Source organism: Loxodonta africana, chromosome Y, assembly GCF_030014295.1.
Source record: "Loxodonta africana isolate mLoxAfr1 chromosome Y, mLoxAfr1.hap2, whole genome shotgun sequence".
Lineage (NCBI taxonomy): Eukaryota > Metazoa > Chordata > Mammalia > Proboscidea > Elephantidae > Loxodonta > Loxodonta africana.
Genome location: NC_087370.1, coordinates 5961827 through 5978537, shown reverse-complemented (window position 1 = coordinate 5978537; position 16711 = coordinate 5961827). Strand labels below are relative to the sequence as shown.

General features: G+C 42.2%; 2 pseudogenes; one reads left to right on the top strand and one right to left on the bottom strand.

Annotated features, from left to right (window-relative positions):
- Positions 1–8548: 8548 nt before the first annotated feature.
- LOC135229009 (testis-specific Y-encoded protein 4-like) lies at positions 8549–10993 on the bottom strand (annotated as a pseudogene).
- Positions 10994–11129: 136 nt separating this feature from the next.
- LOC135229008 (lysophosphatidylcholine acyltransferase 1-like) lies at positions 11130–12044 on the top strand (annotated as a pseudogene).
- Positions 12045–16711: the final 4667 nt, after the last annotated feature.

The following is a 16711-nucleotide window of genomic DNA, read 5'->3' as shown; positions in this document are numbered from 1 at the left end:
AGTGAAGCACTTACTGGCAGAGGTAAAAGACTTCGGTCTTCAGTACGGATTACACCTGAACGTGAATAAAAACAAAATCCTCACAATTGTCCAATAACCAACATCTTGATACCTGACAAGGAATTAAAATTATCAAGGATTTCCTTCTCTTGGATCAAAAATGAATGCCAATGGAAGAAACAGTCAAGAAAGTAAACAACGTATTGCACTGAGAAAATCTGTGGCAGAAAAAAAAAAACCTCCCCTTAAAAACCGTAAAGAAGAAAGTTGCCACTTTGAAGCCACATTGATGCCTAACGACCCAAGCCATGTTCTTTTCTGTTGCCTCATACACCTACAAAATTTGCGTGATGATATAATAAGAATCAAAAGGAACTGATGAATTTGAATTGTAGTGTTGGCAAAGAATGTTGAATATACCACAGACTTCCAGAAAAATGAACACAGTATTGGAGGAAGAGCAGCAGAATGCTCCTAAGAAGCAAGTGTGGCAAAACTTCATCTAAATAACTTTGGACAGATCAACAGAAAGGACCAGTCAATGGAGAAGAACATTGTACCTGGAAAAGTAGATGGTCAGCAAAATGAAGGGAGGCTCTCAGTGAGACTGATTAACACAGTGGGTGCAACAATGGGTTGAAACACAGCAAGTACTGTGAGGATGGTACAGGAATAGGAGTTTCATTCCTTTACACATAAGGTCACTGTGAGTCAGACCCAACTCAAGGGAACTGAACAACAACAGCAATAGCAGTGTGTTGTCAGGAAAAGAGTGAAAGTGAGTCCTACCCGTACCAGTGTCATTCCACAGTCACTGTGGACATATCCAAACCTGTGGCTTTCTGATGAGTGACATCAGAGTCTTACAATGGTAGGTAAGGAACACACTTCACTAAAACATGCCATTCAGCTCCTGAGCAAATAAATAAACAATGAGCAATAACAAGACCCCAAGGAATGGGCAGTACCCAGAGCTACTTCAAAATATTATCCAAAAAAGATGTTGTTATTGAGTCCATTATGTCTCTCTGCAACCTTATGGGACAGGGTAGAAGGTAGAACTGTATTCTAGGAGCAGCTGGTGAATCTGAACTACCAGCCTTTTAGTTAGCAGATGAGATCTCAAGCGAAGTGTCCAGGGATCCTCTCAAATGTGAGTTCTTCATAATTCAAAAAGAAAAGAAAATCATGAGGCATGTGAAGGAACAGTAGAGTATGACCCCTAGAGCATCAATAATGCAGGTGAAATAAATCGCTTGTGAGATCAACAAAATGTTCATTGTTTAACAGAGACAAGTTTCAAAGTAGCTAATATAACGATGCTCACAGAACTATAGGAAAGCATGAGTGAAGAGGTAAAATAAGGTGTGATGACAATTTCATGTTAATGAGGAATATTAATGAAGAGATATAAATTATTTTTGAAAATGAAAAGTCCAGATTTGCAATGGTTATGTCTTTGCCAATAACTGGAGTACTTAAAGACAAACTCATAGAGGTTATGGAAGCTGAAGAACAGAGTACAAAACAATGCCTAAAAATGAACAGAGCCTCAGAAAATATGGGGCACCATTAAACACACCACTACACATGAAATGGAAGAAAGGAGAAAAGGGAGTACTAAAAAAAAAAAAAAAAAAAAGCAAGAAAGAAATTAAAAGGAATAATTTCTATAAACTTTAGAAATGTATTTGAAATAAATAACTTATCCATCTAGGAAGCTCAGCTAATTCCAAAGAGGTTAAATGCAGAGACCTACAAATTGGCACATTATAAAAAAAAAAAAAAAAAAAATTGCTGAAAGTCAAATGCAAGCTGAAAATCTATAAAGCATCAAGAAAAACTTGACTTCATGGACAATGGAAACACAGTAATATTAAAAAGATGATCTCTAAACCAGAAAAAGTGAGTCTAGAAGGCAGAACAATAATATTTAAATTTCTCAAAAGAAAAAAGTCAACCAAGAATGCTTTATGTATGTATAAAGCAGTTACGTATGTATATACACATAATACATATATATGCATATATTATACAGAATTAAGATATAAACTGCCATTTTATTTTAGTTTTCTTTGAAACCACTCTTTTTATTCCTACATGATTTAAGGAAAACTGCACAAAATGGTAATTATACATATGGTATCGGACTCACTCTATGTTCAGACATAACTTGTGACAATAACAACATACCCAACAGATACAGACCTGTGTAGCACTAAAACCAAGTTACTGTGAAGTCATAATGCATTTTTCTGATTCTACGATGTGAATGTAATTTTCAGGAAAACCATAAAGGAAACAAAAAAATGCAGAAGAAAATAAAAAATTTACACTGGTAGAAAGTCAATAAATCAGTAAGAAGGAGGCAAAATCAAGGTCTTCCAAAATGCTGGTGGAGGGAACACTTTCTAACTCATTCTATGCATCTATCATTACTTTGGTATCAAAGTTACAAATTCACTGATAGGAAAACAACACAACTACAGGCCAAATACATCTTAGGACTCTGCATGCAAAAATCCTGAACATAACGCTAGGAAACTTCCGGAGAATATTACCAGGATTATATTCAACGTCCAAATAGAATGTATTCCCATTATGCAAAGTTGGTTCAGCATACTAAAATCAGTACACACAATGTGAAGTACTAGGTCATCTCAATTAATGCAGAAATAAATTGGACAAAATCCAACACACTTTGATGAAGAAAACACTCAATAAACTAAGAATGGAAGGATGCTTAACCTCAAAAAGAAATTTGTGGAAAACCCACAATTAGCATCATAATCACTGGAGAAATCCTAGAAACACAGCAGCTAGTATCAAGAACAAAACTAAGATTCCCGGTTTCACCACTTGTATTCAACGTAACACTCAAAGTTCTAGCCACAGCAATTAAACAAACAAAAAGAAATTAAGGGCATCCAATTGGAAGTGGAGAGGTAAAATTATTTCCTCCCATGTATGACATTAACTTACAATTTTAAAAAACCCTGTAAGAAAAAAGGAAAAAAAAACACAAAAGAACAAAAACACTAGAGCTTGTACGTAAGTTCGACGTAGCCGCAGGATATTAGCATCAAAATGTGTAAGACCAATACAGTTCTAGTTCAGAAATAAATATTCTGAAAAATTAAACAGTTCCATTTAAAATAACACCAGAAAGTATAATTGAAAATAAACGTATTTATATGTTCACAAAATGTACTGATCATTAGTTTCCTAGTAATATCTTTGAATAGTCTTCTCTCAGGGGAATGCTCTTCTCATGGAGTTGAGAAGTGTTCCCTCTTCTTTAATGTATGTACTTTAGTTGAAGGTGTACAGAACAAACTAGCTCTTCACTCAACAGTTAGTACCCATACTGTTTTACGACATTGGTTAACAACCTCACGACATATCAACACTCTCCCTTTCAACCTTGAGTTCCTTATTACCAGGTTTCCTGTCATCTCCTGCCTTCTAGTCCTTGCTCCTGGGCTGGTGTGCCCCTTCAGTCTCTTTTGATTTATGGGCCTGTCTAATCTTTGGCTGAAGGGTGAACCTCCAGAGTGACTTCATTACTGAGATAAAAGGGTGTCTGGGGGCCATAATCCCAGGGTTTCTCCCATGTCTGTCAGGCCAGTAAGTCTGGTCTTTTTTTGTGAATTAGAATTTTGGTCTACACTTTTCTCCAAATCTGCCTGGGATCCTCTGTTATGATCCCTGTCAGGCAGTCAGTGGTGGTAGCCAGGCATCATCTAGTTGTACTGGACTCAGTCTGGTGGAAGCCATGTTAGTTGTTGTCCATTAGTCCTTTGGACTAATCTTTCCCTTGTATCTTTTGTTTTCTTCATTCTCCCTTGATCCCAAAGGGGTGAGACCAGAGTCTACTTTAATTTTTAGGAAAGGTTTTAAGAAGGATCTGCGTTAATTCTCTAAATGTTTGGTAGACTCCATCTGTGACATCACGTGGTCTTGGGGTTTTCTTTGTTGCTAAGTTTTTAATTAGTGACTCAGTTTCTACTTTTTATGCTGTTGTTGCTAGACCCCTTTAAATCCGTTCCACTTCAGGGTGGCATCCCCACACACAACAGAATGAAATGCTCAGGCCCATTTTTGTGGCCACTAGGGGGCTCATCTTCCATCACCGTATCATACAACATTCTGTGATCCATAGGGTTTTCATTGGCTAGTTTTCTGAAGTAGATCGTCAGGTACTTTTTCCTAGTCTGTCTTAGTCTGGAAGCTCCACTGAAATCTGTCCACCATGAGTGACCCTGCTGGTATTTCTAATACAGAGCCATAGTTTCCAGAATCACAACAACACAACAAACTCAGAGACGTCCCTATAGGTTAATTCAAATTATCTATGCCTTCTTCGGTAGTTCCTATGTTTCAAGGATTCCCAGGGTGGTGCAGATGGTTAAGTACTGGACTATCAACTGAAAGGCTGGTAGTTCTAACCCAAGCAGGGGAGTCTCAGATGTAAGGAAGGCCAAGAGATTTGCTTCTACAAGTTCACTGTCTTAAAAGCTGGGGGTAGCAGTTCTACAGAGCACACTTGGGGTCCCACAGTCTTGAGTAAATTGGAATAGACTTCACACAAGTAACAACAACAAATGTTTCTAGGAATTTGTCCATTTTGTCTTGATCATCTAAGCAGCTAGCATAGAGCATTCATAATATCTTCCTTATAACCATTTTTGTTTCTCTAAGTTTGATAGTAATATACTATTTTCATTTCTCATTTTATTGTTTTCTCTCTTTCTTATACTAGATCCAGCTGGTCACTTTTCTTATTCTTTCCAAATAACCAAGTTTTCGATTTGTTAACTTTATCATATTTGTATCCCCTAGTTTTATGCTAATCTTCATAAATTTCTTCCTAAGCAGGATTGGATATAACCGGCTCTTACTTTAATATTTCCTTCAAGTTTAATCTTTTCTTATTTTTTTATTGAAAATTGGATATTTGGAAAATGACAATGTTGATATTCAGGAAATCAGATTCTGTCTGCTCCCTGGTAATGATAGTGGGTTATAGTTTTCACCTTTTTTAGTGAGTTTTGTAACCTGTACTTGTAATATTAGAATTATTTTCTGAATAGGGTGATTAAGTATTGGCTACTAATGTTTAGATAGCTATGTGATCAACGACTATTTTCAGTTTACTTAAATCTTTGGAGAAAAAAGAGAAAATAAAATTTAAAAAGATTACGAAAACAAAACAAAACTGAGAACACAAACAGAGACCTAGAAACTTCACTTTAAACAGAGTTGTATTTTGTGGCTTCAAGTTAAAGAAAAAAAAAAAAAAAAAGAAATTTGTCTGTTGCTTCTGGTTCCAAAGCCCCACCTAGTACATGACCTTGCTGGGATTGGTTAGTGGGTCCCACTGTGTCTGACCTTTACTGGGATTATCTAGAGGACCCCACCCCAACACTGAGTTTTACATGGATTGGCAGCCCTCCCAAACCTCCACCTTAACCCCAGGGCCATGTCACCCCTTACCTCCAACCCCCCATCTTCCCCCACAGGTGACTGACAAAAACTCTGCAACACAGAGGCAAAGACATGGCCTCCTGGTCTAGGAGAGCTAGGAGAGGAGCAGATATTTGAATACTGCTGCCCTGCTCTAGGATCCTCCCACAGGTATTAAGTCTGCTCTGGTGAGTGACCGAGGCAGTGCCTACCATGGTAGAAACAAGAAGCTGACCTGGACAGCAGAGTGTAAAATCTGAACCTCAGCTGAGTGCTGAGAGGAGTGGCTAATAGCTTTAGCCTGCCTAGTGGTGTCATGGCATTTCCTGTTTGGAAAGTTTCCTGATGGGTGACAATGAACACTGGTTTTCAGAAAAGCATAAGCTGGTTTCCTATTAGATGCTGAGGCACCATGCAGGGATTCTTCCTAAACCTTGCCTGTTGCATTATCTTCATTTCAGTTTAAATCCTTTATGTCCTTCAGTTATTAACGTTGCTACTGCAACTATGTTGTTCCCGCGAGTTCTCTGTGACTGTTCTCATTAGGTATCAAACCTAAGAGAGTGAGTGTCATACACGCAACAGCTGGTGTCAGATATGGTGGAGAACCTGATGAAGGGAGCTTATTTGCTTTCCACTTCATAGGAACCAGCTTGGTGCTGTTCCTTACACTCAGGGTTGTCCTTTCAGTTGGTATTCAAGAAAGTGCTCCTACTTACAGACCACGAAAAACAAATGAGTTTCAAAGACACTGACCCAAAATGCACATAAGCTGGCCAATTAAATTCTAAAAAAAAAAAAAGACTAGGTTGTGGAATTCTTCAATTTTGCACTCACTTTCACTGACACAAAATTTAGGGCCCGTGTGAAAGCACTAGAGGGACGGAATTATATCCTAGTCAAAGTATTGTTGTCCATGATGAAAGTTAAGTTGTATTCTCTGCGGAGGGACAACATGGCTAAGTGTCCAGCCAATGCGCTCTTGTCAACAGACAGTAGTTTAGGGTATTGCTACCTGGACTTAGCAAAGTCCCACCCCCTTAATTCATTTTAGGATACGCCAGACCTAAACCCAGCCATGACACCCACATGCTTACAGGAAACATTAAGCACCTGTCTTATTTTTTCTGAATTTTTAAATCCTTGAAAAGAACAAATACCTGATTAGAAGAAAGTTATCACTTTAGTCTCAAAAAGGTATTTAAAATTTGCTGTGCCCCAGCTTCAGTTCCCCTATGACCAGACCACAATCTGCTGTGCCATGAACGCCTGCAGAATTACTGTATTTTTCCTTTCGCCAGCACCCGCAAGTCCTGGGCACTGTCATGTGAAGCCTTAAAACCTCCTTGAAAGTTTAAGGCTCAAGAAGCTGGGAAGGCCTTTTTCTGTTCCATCTGTGGGGATGGACTATGGGAAGAGTAAACAGAGGGTCAAATCTTGCTTTGTACAGGCTCAGCTTCCTTCCACCTGAGAACTGCGTCACAGGACCTCAGACCAAATACCTGACACACAGCAGATGGTCTGTAATGCTTGTTGCAGAGTGAGACTGTACTGGGGCAGTGGCAGGAGAGTGCTTGGGAGGATTTATTTGACTCTCATTGTCCATTCCTGAAGGATCTGCTGGGTGCAGCAGCAAGACATGACCCCAAGAAGAAGGGCTTGAGCAAAGTAATCTATGCAGGGTAAGGTATGTAGTGTAAAGAGTTTCACTGAGGGACGTGCTCAAGATGGATCCTCGTCACGTGTAAATATAGAAGAACATGCTGGGAGAAACAGTAAACTCTGACCAGTTATGAGTCAATCTGCTTCTTGCCCTGCAGGTCCCCACTTTTGCAGTCAACAGAGTCAAAAACCTGGCAACAGTTTTACCACCTGCTCCTACCACTCTAGTCCCTATATAAAACTTATTCCTAAAATTTCCAACTGTTTCTTGGAACACTGGCAGTAATATACCGTTAGTCCCTCCAGAGGATTCTGCATTTAATTTGGAGACCGTTTTGTTCAACAGTGAACTCAAGTTTAAAGTTTCTTGTCTTTTGTCACACTAATGTGAGTGAATATATCCAAGAGGTACCACTGAAATGTTAGCAGGCTGCCAGACCCTGCTCATTAAGCCCATCCTTCTTTTTTCAGTTAAAAGCCTTGAGTCCCCAATAAATTGGTATCCCTTTCTCCTCCTGCTCCCAGCTACTGTCCTACAGAAAGAACTGTATCCTCATCTGGTATCCTAAAGCCTGCTGAATCCCTTCCCTCTAGCTTTATAGTCCTTGCTCCCCCTGTACACTGAGACTTCCTGAGCAGTTATTTCAAAAGTCCAATTGTGAGGAGTTGTTTTATTCCTCCAAGTCACCATCTACCTAGCATGTGAACTCACACTTAGCCACAGACAGACACTTGGAAGTGTTTTATTTTTCAAGTTCCTTCAAGGTTTATCAGCATCTCAGTCCCTTTTTATCTTCTACCATCTAACTGCTTCTTCATTTCTCTCCTGTTCACAGATTCCGTGCTGATTATTCATTTCCAGGTCTAAAGTGGCTTCTCGGATTTTTTTTTTTACTCCTTTAGGTGCAGTTTGATGCTGCATCATGTTTATGGCAAGTGCTGGGAGTGGCCTTGATGGCACATGCACATACACACAAAGACACACAACATATATTCACTGAAATATATTAAATACTGTGTTAATTCCCCACGATTGTCTGTTCCGTATTTGTGAACTATTACATTTCCTCCCACATAAATTCGAAATCGTCTTCTACAATACTGCACAACTGTCCAATGGAAATGTAAATTTTCTAAAGAGAACATATTTATAAGGATTTGGAGATATTTGTGGGAGCATGCTAGGAGGACCTGAACATGAGCCAGACTTTCAGGCACAGTTGGTGGGGCTGAGGGTGCTTTCATAGCCATGAAATGATAGTCCAGAGAACACGTACCAATAATGTATCCTTACTTCTGTCTGAGTGTCCACGGGCAGTCATACTTCTCACTGAGGTTAAGTTTCCCTAGCTATAGCCTATTTTGCATTACATTTCTCCAGTGTTACTGTCTCAGACCGACTCTAGAAGGTGCACTTATGTCAATGCCCTGCACCCGTGGTCCCCACCTGTTTTTCTCTCCACCTTCTTGTCCTGGTTCCTTCCTCCCCCAGGTAGTACTGCAGGGGATTAATCCACAGGTCTTCACTGATGATCTGGTAGTGTAAACAGAAAGATCATGCTAGGTTCAGCACTCATTTCCAAAGCAGATGGGAACACACCAAGGCCTTTTCTGACTTTATCTACAGAGGCCCACCTCAGCAATCCTGTTGTACGCTGGAAAGCTGGGACCAGAGAACGAGTCGAAGAAGTTAACACTGGTATCGTGATGCCTGCGCTTGTAAGCCTCACGTTCGTAACCCTGGAGCCACTGGATTGGAGTGGAATAGGCTGCTATACATCCTGGGGAAATACAGGAATGGAGGAAGAGGGCTAGATCATGTTGGCCTATAAAACACCGGTGACACTCTCCCCATCCATCAAGGGAGCCACTTCTTACCACTGATGGTAATGTCATATTCCTTGTAGATGACTTCATTCTGAAAATAGGGGTTCCTCCGAAAGAAAAATGTGATTTTGCATCGGTTATTAGGATGGTTGAGCTTCTCCACCTGGCAGAAAGTAGAAGATGGGTAGAGTGAAAGGTCTATTCAAGAGACCTGGCCTTTTGGGGAGACAAGCCCTTGCCTATTTCCATGGATGAATCCTTTCCTATTCCCCTCTCCCACCTGACCTCTGATCTGACCTTCAGATTGTTCAAGTAGCAGAGCATGTCTTTATCTTCCACCCTGATCATAGCTGAAATCTGGGGGTGGTTCGCAATCTGCGTGCGGTCAAGGAGCCTTCAGAGGCCAGGCAGAGGAGAGCTAGAAGCAGACAGAGCATACCTGGCCAGCAACCAATGGCTGAGGCAGGCAGTCTCCCAGACCTCCTCTCATTACGACAGCCACCCACATGCCCCCTCAACCATGGTCCATCATCATATGCATCTTGCAGCCTAGGGGTCTTTGTGCTCATGTGAAGCCACCTGCAGGCGCACATGCAGTCTATCCCGAGACTCCTGATGCCTGTACTCTTTGTGTGCTGCGGTCTATCCCAACACTGCTACTGTCTGCATGTGGGGTGTCCTGACTCTCCTGTGGTTGCCTCTGATCCTCAGTCACAATGCTGCGGGTGCAGCCTTGATGCCACGTGTCCTAGATGAGCCCCGGGCATTCCTCACGGGTGCCTGGCTCTGTTTGGAGCTCTGATGGATTTCAATTAGGCAATGAGAGGAGGTGGGGAGAGGGGGATGTGGATGCAGAGGCTGGAGCTGCCTGGTGTATTCTGGGGGTGGGGTGCTGGGGCTGTGTAAAGGACAATGGCTACTCAACAAAGAAAACTTACGTAAGGAGAACCTTGCCTTTTGGAGATGAGGTACTGGTCCTGACTGACTGGAAACTCTGGTGGTATAGTGGTTTAGTGCTAGGGCTGCTAACCAAAGGGTTGGGAGTTCCAATCCACCAGCAGCTCCTCGAAAACTATGGGGAAGTTCTACTCTGTCCTTTAGGGTCGCTATGAGTCGGAATCAACTCGACGGCACTGGCTTGGTTTGTTTGGGTTGTGTTTTGTTTTTGTTTTTAGTGACTGACGGCCACTGGCATTCAGGTCCTCGGAACTATTCTTATGCTGCCTGTGGCCTCTGCTCCTAGTCCCCAGGAAGGTTTGCCCTGCTCAGGACAGGGCCAAAACATTGACCTGCAGTCCCCGCCTCCCGGTTCTGTTAGTACAGATGCTGGTCTGGCTCTATTCCCCTACCTGTGTCCTCTCCGGACGCCATGCACACTCCCCACCCAACTTTCTGCTCTTTTAACCCTCTTCCCTCACCCACCTCCCACCCGTCGGAGCTCCCACTGAAAGGATACTGCTTTGACCCAGAATCGTGGGATGCCCTGGATGATGGCGCTTCTGTGGTCCAGGTAAGGCTTGCGACTCTGCACCTGCTTGTGCCTCAGGCGAAAACAGGCCTTGCTAGCCTTGGCGTTCACGGGCTCCATCTCTAATTGAAGGGCCTTCAGGGCCTCCAGGGAGCGCTGGGTTGCTGGAGGGTCCAGGCGGTGGCCGGGCCTGCTCGGCCTGGGGCTGTTCGCGCTGCTCCTGCTCCTCCGCCTGCTCCTGTTCTTTCACGTCCGCCACGGTCACGACCTCCACCTCCTCAATTATGCCCTCCACCACCACCACCACTTCCTCTTCGTGCGCCTCCGCTCTCTGCCCCAGGCCCAGGTCTGTTCTACCAGCGCCCCACGGAAAATGGCGGCCTTCTCAGGCGTCTCGTTCCGCGCCTGCGCACCAGGTGAGGCCTGCTCCGCCTTGGCGCTACAGCTCTCTGGGGGCTGCTCCCCGGGACACCCCGGGTACTGTCTTTTTAATGCGCCACTTCGCAGGCAGCTGTCCTCCCAACCTCCCGGGGCAGCCCTGCCTTCCCCAGGCCGCGCCTCACTCACCATTGGGGCTGGTCAGGGGCTGCAGGAGTGAAGACCTCCTGGGGCCAGTAGACGCACCTGGCCCTGGTCAGTCCCTCTTCTCAGAACCGTCTGCTGGTGAACAGAAAGGGCAGGTGCTGATGCGAAGCGGAAGCACAACATGCCAGAGGCCGTTGGTGTCTCCGTCACGGATTATACATTTGAGGACTGCCAGGTGGCCCTGGTGGAAGGACAGCTGCGTCTCCCCTGGAACACTCGCCGTCTAGAATTTGCCAGGCTTGTGAGAGGCCTTGGGCTAAATGCAGAAAAGCTTGAAAAAGATCTAGATGAATATTCAGAAAGCACTAAGCTGAAGAAGGGCGAGAAGAGTAAACTGTTGGAGTTTGCTGCATACATGGAAGTCCCGGTTTCCAACACGCTTGAGGGCATGTTCTAAGTATTTGACAAGAGCAGCAGTGGCAGTTTGGACCTGCAGAAATACGTGACCACCTTGTTCATCATCTCCAGACCATCCAAGACTCTGCACACCATCCAGATAGCATTCAAGATGTACCCATTGCAGGAAGATGTGTGCATAAATAAGGAAGACCTGTCCTGCATTCTGAAGATGGCCTTGAAATTGACAGAGTTTCCAGTGATGGACCTTTTCAGCACCCATCAATGAAGATGACATATGCTGGCTTCACCAGCTTTGCAGACGTGTGCCCGGACTTTGCAGAAGCACATGTGTATCCTGATCAGACACGGTTTGAAAGGAGTGCACAGACTCCGTCAGCACCAACCCTGAGTGGCCTGTATACTGACTTCACCCAGGAATGCACTGAGCCCAGGGAGGAAGACTTTCCATAAGACACTGGATGAGGATGGAAGGCTCTGCAGAGATCAGACCCCCCATTATCTCTGTTGCCATGCCCTCTGTGGATCTGTTCCTCTCCACTTGCACATGAGGACATCAGGTATTTTTTCTCCCCACATGCAGTACTGCATTTATTGTCTTCAGACCCAGGTTTTAGAAATCCTCAGGTGTGTAAGAAACCTGGTGGTGCACTGCTTAAGCACTTGGCAGCTAACCTAAAGGTCCATAGTTCGAACCCACCAGCTGACCTATGGGAGAAAGATGTGGCAGCCTGCTTCCATAAAGATTTACAGCCTTGGAAACCTTCTTAGGTGGCAGTTCTCTTTCTTGCAGGGTAGCTACGAGTCAGAATCAGCTCAACAGCAGTAGGTTCCATGTTATACATTTCAGCTCTCTTTATATTATCGTTATCACAGATTATACCATTGTACAATATGTACCCATTAGCATACATTTATAATTACTGTTTTCTCCATGTACCTTTCAGATTTTATAGAAAAGAAAGAGAAGTTGCATACCAAATGTACATATCTGTACATTTCTGAAGAACATTTGTGTTCTTTATTTCTTCTTACAGTTTTGAATTATTGTCTAGGTTCTTGTGGCCTGTGCCTTAAGTACCACATGAACCTTTATTGTAGGACAGGTTGACTGATAATGAATTATCTCAGTTTTAGATTATCTGGAATTATAGGAATGATTCTTTCAATCTTGAGGACTTTTCTTTCTGGAGATACTTCTTCACTGGCAGATTTTGTTTTCTTTGAGGACTTTAAATATGCCATCTTGCTGATTCTGACTTCAGATTTTTTATTTTGCTTGTTTGTTTTGTCTGTGGTAAAAATACGCATCAAAACATATACCATCTCAAAATCTTCGTGTACGATTTACCTCCACAGGCCCTGATATAAATTCTGCTGTTAATCTTACTGAGACTCTCTTGTGCATAACCAGTTGTTTCTCCCAAGCTACACTCAAAATTCCGTCTTTGAGTTTTCACAATTTGAATGTAATGAGTTTCAGCATGGCTCTCTTTTGCGTTTACTTAAAACATGTTCCATTTCTTAAATGTGTATATTCACTTCTTCCTTAAAATGTTATATTTTTGGCAATTATTTCTTTAAATTTTCTTTTGTTGCAAATGACACAGAGTGCATAGACATCAATATCCTAGGCATCAGTGAGCTGAGGTGGTCTGGTACTGGCCATTTTGAGATGAATAATCATATCGTCTCCTACGCTGAGAATGACAGATTGAAAAGGAATGGCATTGCATTCATTGTCAGAAAGAACTTTTCAAGATCTATCCTGAACTACAGTGCTTCAAGTGATAGGATTATACCATATGCCTACAAGGAAGACCAGTTATTATGATCATTTTTCAAATTTATGCATCAACCGCTAAGACCAAAGTTGAAGAAATGAAAGATTTTTACCAACTTCTGCAGTATGAAATGATGGAGCATGCAAGCAGTATGCATGATTGGAATGTTAAAGTTGGAAACCAAGAAGGGTTGATAGCTGGAAAATATAGCCTTGCCAGTAGAAGCAATGTCAGTAATCACATGACAGAATTTTGCAAGACCAGTGACTTCTTCACTCTAAATATCTTTTTTCTACAACAGAAACAGCATCTTTTCATATGGGCCTCACCAGAAGGAATACACACCAATCAAACTGACTATTTTGTGGATAGAAATGTTGGAAAAGCTCAATATCATAGTCAGAGCAAGGCCAGGGGCCAACTGCAGAACAGACCATCAATTGCTCATATGTAAGTTCAAATTGAAGCTGAAGAAAATTAGAACAAGTCCATGAAAGCTAAAGAATGACCCTCGCCATATCCCACATGGAGTTAGAGACACTCTCAAGAATATATTTGACACATAGTTCACTAATGGCTGAAGACCAGCTGAGTTGTGGAATGATATCAGGGACATCATACATGAAGAAAGCAAGAGGTAATTAAAAAGACAGGAAAGAAAGACCAAAATGGATGTCAGAAGAGATTCTGAAGCTTTTTCTTGAATACAGAGTAACCAAGGCAAAAGGAAGAAACCACAAAGTAAAAGAGTAAATAGAAAATTTCAAAGGGCGGCTCAAGAAGACAAAGTAAGTATTATGATGGCATGTGCAAAGGCCTGGAGTTAGAAAACCAGAAGGAAATAACAGGCTCAGCATTTCTCAAACTGAAAAAACTGAAGGAAAAATTCAAGCCTCAAGTTGAAATACTGAAGGATTCTACGGGCAAAATACAGTGGACCAATGAGCAATATTATGATAAACGATGAGAAGAATGGAGTTGTCAAGGATTTCATTTTACTTCCATCTACTATCAATGGCCATGAAAGCAGCAGTCAAGAAATCAAGCAACACGCTGCATTGGTCAAATCTGCTGCAAAAGATTGCTTTAAAATGTTCAGAAACAAAGATGTCACATAGGAGAATAAGGTGCTCCTCACCCAAGCCATGATATTTTCAGTTGTCTCATATGCATGAGAGAGGTAGACAATGGATAGAAAAACACCAAGTAAGAATTGAAGACTTTGAGTTGTGGTGTTGATGAAAAATATTGGATGTACCATGGACTGCCAGAAAATGAACAAATCTGTCTTGCAAGTACAGCCAGAATGCTCCTTAGAAGTGAAGATGATGAGACTATGGCTCACATCCTTTGACACATTATCAGCAGGGATCAGTTCCTGGAGAAGGACATCATGCTTGATAAAGTAGAAGAGGATCAGAGAAAGAGAGGGGGCCCTCAATGAGATGGACTGACAGAGTGGCTGTATTAAGAGGCTCAACTATAACAACTATCATGAGGATGCCTCAGGAGCAGGCAGTGTTTTGTTCTGTTGCACATGAGTTGGAATCAACTCTATGGCACCTAATAACAACAGCAACAAAAAATTCTGCCTTACAGACTCTATAGGACAGAGTAGAACTGCCCCACAGGAGTTCTAAAGAGCAACTGTTGGATTCAAATTGCCAACTTCGTGATTAGCAGCCTATCTCTTAAGCACTGAGCCACCAGGCCTCCTTCTAAGTACTTAAAAAACAAACCCAAACAAGCCTCTTGCTGTTGAGTCGGTTCTGACTCATAGTAACGCTACTGAAGAGATTAGAAGTGCCCCATAGGGTTTCCAAGGAGTAGCTGGTGGATTCGAGATGCTGACCTTTCGGTTAGCAGCCACACTCAACCACTGCACCACTAGGGCTCCTCTGAATACTTAGGATGATATAAATCAAGGTTGTTGTTCCTAGGTGCCATGGAATTGGGTCTGCAGTTTCAGTTCATTCTCATTGAGGGTCTTCCTTTTTTTTTTTTTTTTTTCCTGACACTCCTCATTACCAAGCATGCAAGGTGTGGTCCCTCCTGATAACATGTTCAAAGAACTTGGGATGAAGTCCTGCCATCCCCCCTTCTAAGGGACATTCTGGCTGTATTTCTTCCAAGATAGATTTGTTTGATCTTCTGGCAATCTACGATATGTTCAATATTCTTCACCAACACTATAGTTTAAATGTATTGATTCTTCTTTAGTCATCATTATTCAATGTCCAGCCTTCACATGTATATGAGGCAACTGAAAATATCATGGCTTGAGTCAGGCACAGAATAGTCCCAAAAGTGACATTCTTAAAGTGACATTCCTAGTAGCAGTAGCTAAGGGTTTTAGTCTCCAAAATCTCTCCAACACCTGTTTTCCTTTTATTCCTCAACTGTCATTCTTGTGGGACTGAGGTGTATCACACACTAGTATTGGAAATCAAAATCACAGTGTGATAACAACTAATCCCACTAGGATGGCAATTAGGAAAAAAGTGGAAAGCAGGCGCCGATGAGGTTTTGGAGACCAGATCCCTCAGGTATTGCCTCCAGGGATGTAAAACAGTACAAACACTAACAGACTGATGGCTCCTCAAAAAAGTTGAAAATGGTGTTAACATACAACCCAGCAATTCCAATTGTAGGTACACACTCAAAAGAAATATAAAGAGAAGACAGTTTTGCATTCCAATATTTCTCACAGCACTTTTTACAATAGCTAAAATGTGGAAACAATTAAAATATCCATCAACAGGTGAAAGTATGAACAAAACATGGGATACACATACAGTGGGATATTATTAAGCCGTAAAGAAAATGAAACTGATGAATGACACAACGTGACGATACCTAGTGAAATAAGTCTCTCTTAAAAGTACACATACCGTACGATCTCACCTATATGAAATAAGCAAATATATTACTTGTTATGACGAGAGGGATGTTTTTTCTTAAGGAGTGTCTTAGTTATCTAGTGCTGCTGTAACAGAAATACCACAGAACAGTCACATCACAAAAACTCACCTTTCTGTGTCCACTTCTGACTGACCATTGACAAGAGGGTGCCTCCTCTGGGGTTGACATAAAGGTATCCCTTCCTCTGATGCTGCCCGGTATCCTGGTCCCCATTGTCACTTCTCTTCTTCCTTACTGCTGGAAGACTAAACTTTCTTAAACCACAAATCTCAGCATGTCTGTCCCCTACTTCTACTCCTTCAATGGCTTCCCATAACCCTCAGGGTAAAGTTCACATGCTAATTGATCCCTCTCTAATTGCATATATGCCATCACCCTCTTGCACCATCCTCTCTAGCCTGAGAACTACTTTGTTTCCTCAGTTTTCCATGTTCTTTCCCTTGACTCTGTTACTTGGTACAGAGAATCCCTCTGCCTACAGTCTCTCCTTCCATCTGGCTTGGCTTATTCATTTCAACAATGGGCATGCATTACTTTTTTAATAAGCCTGATTTTTAAAAGTACTAGCTTTAGAATCACCTTTTCCTGGTCAACCATTTTTCACCCACCCTCCACAAATCAGGAAACCCTGGTGCGTAGT